The sequence below is a fragment of the Myotis brandtii genome, unplaced genomic scaffold (genome assembly GCF_000412655.1).
Source record: "Myotis brandtii unplaced genomic scaffold, ASM41265v1 scaffold53, whole genome shotgun sequence".
In the NCBI taxonomy this organism is placed as follows: domain Eukaryota; kingdom Metazoa; phylum Chordata; class Mammalia; order Chiroptera; family Vespertilionidae; genus Myotis; species Myotis brandtii.
Genome location: NW_005369942.1, coordinates 3,409,322 through 3,415,869, shown reverse-complemented (window position 1 = coordinate 3,415,869; position 6,548 = coordinate 3,409,322).

Here is a 6,548-nt window from a genome sequence, read left to right as displayed (position 1 = left end):
ATACATAAAGTATGGTCCAATGACACAGCGACTCCATGCTGCTTTATAGTCTCCATCTCATGGTTTATGGAATTATTACCTCCCATCTATCAAAGATTTGTCATACATTTAGAAATTTATTTTTACTAGCTTACTTCAATTCCAAACCCTTGACCTAGAGATTTTAAAGTAAATAATAGAATTAGATAGAGTTAGATTGGCAAATGCCATGACTCCTTTTCTACAATAATCATCGTGATATACGGGGTCAGACAAAAGTAGGTTTCCAGTTGTTGGTATGGAAGATAATACAATAATTAATAAATAATAATATAAGAATAAACTCTATGTTTCATGGACTCACAACTGTAAACTTACTTTTGCCCCACCCTGTATTACTTTATGTGGATCTGGTAAACATAAAAGACTTCAAAGTTAGTAGTCATATTTTATTTCTTCTGCTGAGTAAACAGTAAATTAGCATTTATTTATAAATGCTAATTCTTTCCCTGTAAGTGTGAACTGTATGCCTTATTTTATCCATCTAATACATTTCACAATTTAAGAAAACAAAGCTAATGCACACTTTTAAAAAAGGTGCATTAAGTAGGCTGATTGCCATGGGGAGAGTCTGACAATCTTGATGTGCCCAACACCATCACTTTCACTAGACATTCCTGAGGATCCAGTGCTCTCTGGGATGCTCAGCCCTGTCAGCCCTGACAGCTCAGACACTTCTTAACAGTAGCTCCTGTCAGATTTTTCTCCATGGCTTTTTCATCTTTTCCTACGCTGATTCTTTGTTTAAACTGGTGCTTTTATGCCTCTTCTTTCATATCTTAAAAAAAAAGAAAGAAAGAAAAAAGAAAAAAGAAACAACAATTTATGAAAATCAAGCTGGAGGAAAGAGTAAACAGCCATGACTAGAGATGTATGGAAAACTCCTATGTACATCTGAGGTAGAGAAGAGAAAAGTCGCATATAATAATGTCTCAATAATACAGATTTCTACTTATTTTATAGTTTAAATAATTATGGGTGGAAAAATTATTGCTACACTCTAAATTTTCATGTTCTAAATAATGGCATTGACAGACAATAGGGTGGTGAAGGCCTGGGACGGGCAGCAGGGGGAGGCTATAAGAGGTTAATGGGGGGAAAAGGGGGCATATGTAATACTTTCAACTATAAAGATTTATTTAAAAAGCTTTGGACAATTTATAAAAATTATGAAGTGTTGAATTTAATTTAAACACTTTCAAAGATTTTTAAAGAGATCTCTCTTTCTCATGATGTATATAGTACCATTATTCAGAATTATATTTTTGATAACATTTTCATGTTAAGAAACACAGAGTAAATAATGTGCAAGGACTAATGTCACTATTTACAAAGAAATAGGAAGTCTTTTGAGAAGGATGTACCATGGTAGGAAGAGAGCTAAGTAAAATTGTATCAAAAAGACCCCACCTAAGGAAGAGAAGCAACCGAGATATAACATAGCATGTTATATAATTTGGAAAATAATTTGATATTTAAGCCAATAAATATTGAATCTTGCTTGACTTTTAGCTTTTTGCTATATCTTATACTCTTACTCTTTGTAGGTTTTATTTATCTCTTTAGGTACCCTAAAATAATTGCTGATGAGAATAAAACACCAAGTTTTACATTTGTTAGCAGCTGTATCAGATTGAGACTTAGCGTATGAAAGAATCTAATGAAGGGATTATGTTTGGGTGACCAATTACAGAATCTAGAGATTGTGGGATCAACCTTTCTAGGTTAGCTCCTAACTCTTACCTGCCTAATTACTAGGGTTTGGGACATGGAAACTGAAAATTGTATGTACTTCAGTTTCTCCATCTATTACATAATTATAAAAATAATAGTCTCTAACTAAAACAGTTATTGTTAGGAGTCAGTGAAATAATATATTTAATACCTTGATAGAAATTTCTCATAAGTATGTTATAAAATTGGTTAAGAATTAGAAGCAACAAATGAGCAAAGGAGACAAGCAAAAAATCACAGACAACAATATGGTGGTTACTAGAGGGGAATAAGGGTGGCAGGAGGTGTTAAAGAGTTAAAGACAGTCAAATGTATGGTAAAGAAAGCAGATTTGACCTGGAGTAGTGAACACACAATGCAATATACAAATCATATATTATAGAATTGTACACTTGAAACATACATAATTTTATTAACCAATGTCACCCCAATAAATTTAATATAAAAGAATTAGAATTTGCATAGAATTAAATAGAAATTTCCTAAATTTTTATTATTTTTATTAGTGCAACACAGTAGAAGCAGTGCTACATATACATTCTTGAGGAAGCAAAAGTTGGTTCTCAGGTGAAAAAATTCCTACTCTTTTTAAGTAGAAAGCACAAATATACATAAATACATAAACATATATACAGTATATCTATAGTATTAAAATTTAAGGAGGGTACATTAATAAAAATGTCTTAAGAGGTACCTTGGGGAAAGAGTAATAAAAATGGTTGAGAACCATTGGTGTAATAAAAAACAAAGTAAAATAATAGTAAATTCTTAGACATGGAAAGCAAAACTTCTGTTCTTATTATTTATTCAACACAAACAATACACTAGTGAATAAAATGCAAGTGTTGTTGGTAGACAATTCTTCATGGGTCCTCATGGATCTGCACAGCCTGTGAGCAGAAATGGACTGACTTTTTTCCTATCTTTTCAATAATGAGTATACAGTGAACAGCCTTGGAATGGAGATGGCTCCCTTTGAAGCAATGGGCCAACATACTTGCTTAAAAACCTTCTCCCGTAACACGACCTATTGTATGTGCAGGTATCACTTGGCAATATCCACTCTGTGGATACTGCGGTTTAGAAAATTGGTGCCATTTTAAGAAACTGCTGATTCGAAGGCTACTGATAGCGCTGTGAATAAAACAAGCAAACAAAAGAAAACAAAAACTCAAAATCTTTTTCTTTGACCCAATGTCTCATTTTGTCTGTCAGCCTCCATGATTCTGGGGCTGCTAACTCATTAGCTTCCATGTAGAGTAAAACCTCAGACCTTTTAATTCTTAGCAAGTGTAAGAATTTAATTTTAGAAATTTACTTTAAAATTTCCTATAGTGTGAAAAACTAAATAGATTTTCTTTCTTATATGTAAGCAATGTATTTCCCTATAGAGATCTCAGCAAGATGTTGTTTTCCAAAGTGTTTGAGGAACTGATAGTTTGACCATTGCCTATTTGTATCACAGACTGGTATTTTCAATGTTTTATTTCCTCATATTTAAAATAATTATTTGAACTAGTTTATAGGTTCTATATGGGTTTTCGTATTTTTGATATTGCTTAAAACTATTGTAAATATTTTTTTCATTGTTTATTGTTTTATAATGCATTAGCCAGATATAGTATTATGCTCTTAAATATTTAAAATGGATATATCGATTGTTTTTCTAGCTCATTATTTATTTTATCTCACAAATGTGTACTCCAATAAGCTGAAATAATGATTTGAGTAGTCTTATAATAATCACTCTTATATATGATTCAAATTGTTCACTAAGAATGGAACTAGTTTTCCATCCCTTTTACCCTTAGGAAGAATTATGCTTCAAGCTTACTGTCCCATCAGTTTTCTCTAGCTGCCTAATTGATAATCAAACTTAGATTTCTTATGTCAAGAAAAATTTTGGGTTATTGCTATAGGATTTTCTGCTGCCACAATCCCACTTGTCTATGCTTGTGTCAAATTCTGTAATAGTTATTCCCATGACAGGGTTCATAGGGGCTTTTCTATTAAGTTGAATTCAGAAGTCAAGTTTTCCCTAAGGATTACTGAATGCCAAGCTGACAAAATACCAGAGAGATTTTCTTTCTCATTTTTCCCCATAGTCTTCCTTTCACTCTGTTTCTGTTTGCCTTTTTTTTTTATACTCAGCAGGAAAAAAAGTGTTATTTGAAATTGATATTCAACTTACAGCTGCATAAGCTTATTTTTAAAAAAAACGAATGATACTTGTTAGATTTAATAGAATTATAAATTAAAAAATGTATAGTAGAGGTAATCATGTGTGCACATCATATTTCCATTAGTTGATCTCTCTTCTGTTTTGTTATTCTGGTGTAAGAACACATTAAAAATCCTTTCGTATTTCTATTTTTTAATTAAATTTATTGGGGTGACAATGGTTAATAAGATTATATAAGTTTCAAGTGTATATTTCTATGATACATCATATGTATATTGCATTGTGTGATCACTACCCAGTCATGTCTTCTTCCTTCTCCATATGTTTGACCTCCTTTACCCTCTATTATTACCATTCCCTTTCCCTTTGGTTACCACCATACTGTTACCTGTGTCTATGGGCTTTCATCTGTTTGTTTGTCTTGTTTGTTATTTTCAGTTTTATATCCCACGTATGAGTGAAAGCATATGGTTCTAGGCATTTTCTGTCTGACTTATTTCGCTTAGCTTCATACTCTCAAGATCCATCCATGTTGCCACAAATGGCAGTATTTCACCTTTTCCTATGGCTGAGTAGTATTCCATTGTGTATATGTACCACACATTCCCTATCCAATCATCCACTCAAAGAGACTTCAGTTGTTTCCATGCCTTGGCCACCGTGAATAGTGCGGTAATGAACATACTAGTAGTTGTTCAGAATGTTTTGCCCCAGTTTCCCCTTAGATAGTACCACCATGTCAGATTTAATATCTGCTAACACTGTGCACACAGGTCCCTCAGTTTTCTCATTTGCATATAGGATTTTGTGATATAGACAAGATTTAGCAAATATAAGTGACTTAGTGCACTTTGAGGATTATCATTAAGTAAGCATTCTGCAAATGTTAGTTGCATTTATAAACTTTATAATTAAAGAGAATTTTTAAAGACCAAAGGATAAACACTAGGGCTCTGGTCTTAGCACTTCATTTCCTAGCCAGGTGTCTTTCACCAAGGTATTTAAACTTCTTGTTTCTTGATTTCATTATCAGTTAAATAAGGCTAACAGAATTTACCCTGCCTCCCTCCCAGTTGTCTGATGAAAATTCGAATAAATGTTTCATAGTACTTTTAATTTTATCAAATCATAGAAGAGTGTAGAGAAACATAAAACCACTCTCTGAAGTCCCACGAAGCAAAGATAAAATGCAATTCTTTAACGACATGATTGGGAGCGGGTATTGGAAAGCAAAGCAGTTAACTTCGTTTATTAACAGGTTCTGTTCAATTGCATCTTCCTGAGGATTGATCTCCGCTTTCCTATCATTTCTTGTCTCCTTCTGTACTATAATTTATTGACTTGCGTGGAATTATGTCCTCTGCCTCATGAGATTTTGGATAGAAATTTTTTTCAATGTTACTAATGCTTTGATTCCCTTATGCAATCCATATTTCAAAGAAAGGTAATTGACAGATGTTTTTGGCTTACTCAACAATGTCATATTTCAATGTAAAAGGGCTGGAGTTTTATGTCAAGTAGGAGCTTTCTTGCAATTTTTTACCTTATTTTTATTTTAAGGTGGAAATACTATTCTATCCAAAACCGAAAATCACTACCTGTTAACCCTGCTTGGTACGGGGTTGCATTTACATATTTTCATATTTTATGAATAAAGAACATGAGTAAGTTTATGAAATCTGAATTTTTATGGCTAATTTTGTAAATGTATATGATTACCTATTGCAATATTCTTGATATTAGCAAACTCCTTGAAAATGTCAATTAAATTTTTTTTGTACTGAACATAAACAGAAATCTCAATGAAGAGAGAAAATGAGATTATTTCATTATCACCAAAGCTATCGTTCCATTCTATTTATCCATTTAAAAAATACTATATTGTAAGTTAGTATCAGATTCACAATAAAATTGAGAGGAAGGTACAGAGATTTCCTATATACCCACTACCCCCACACATACAAAGCCTCTCCCATTATCAACATCTCACCAGAGTGGTACATTTTTATAATTACTGAAGCTAAATTGACACATCATCATCATCACCCAGAGGCCACAATTTACCTTAGGGTTCACTCTTGGGGATATATATATATATATATCCTATCTAATAAAAGAGAAACATCGTAATTAGCGTACGACCGCTACCCTTCCCATTGGCTAATCAGGGCGATATGCAAATTAACTGCCAGCCAAGATGGCGGTTAACAGCCAACAAAGATGGCGGCTAATTTGCATATGTAGGCACAATGCTGGGAGGCAAAAGGGAAAGGATGGAAGAAGCCCCCTGCCACTGACGGTGATCGGAAACCCAGGGGGGAGCTAAGAGCCCCCCCAGGGCTGCCTTTGCCCTGCCCCCCAGCTGTGATCAGAGAACCAGGCGCCTTTGCCGCCCCGGCCAGTGATAGCGGGAAACAGGGGTGGAGCCAGCAATGGGAGCTGGGCAGGGACGGAGCCGGCAGTCCGGGGAGCTAGGGATCCCTTGCCCAGGCCTAAAGCCTTGGCCAAAGACGTTAGGCCTGGGCAGGGGTGGAGCCTGCAATCGTGGGGAGCTGGGGGTCCCCTACACAGACCTAACGCCTTGGCCAGAGGC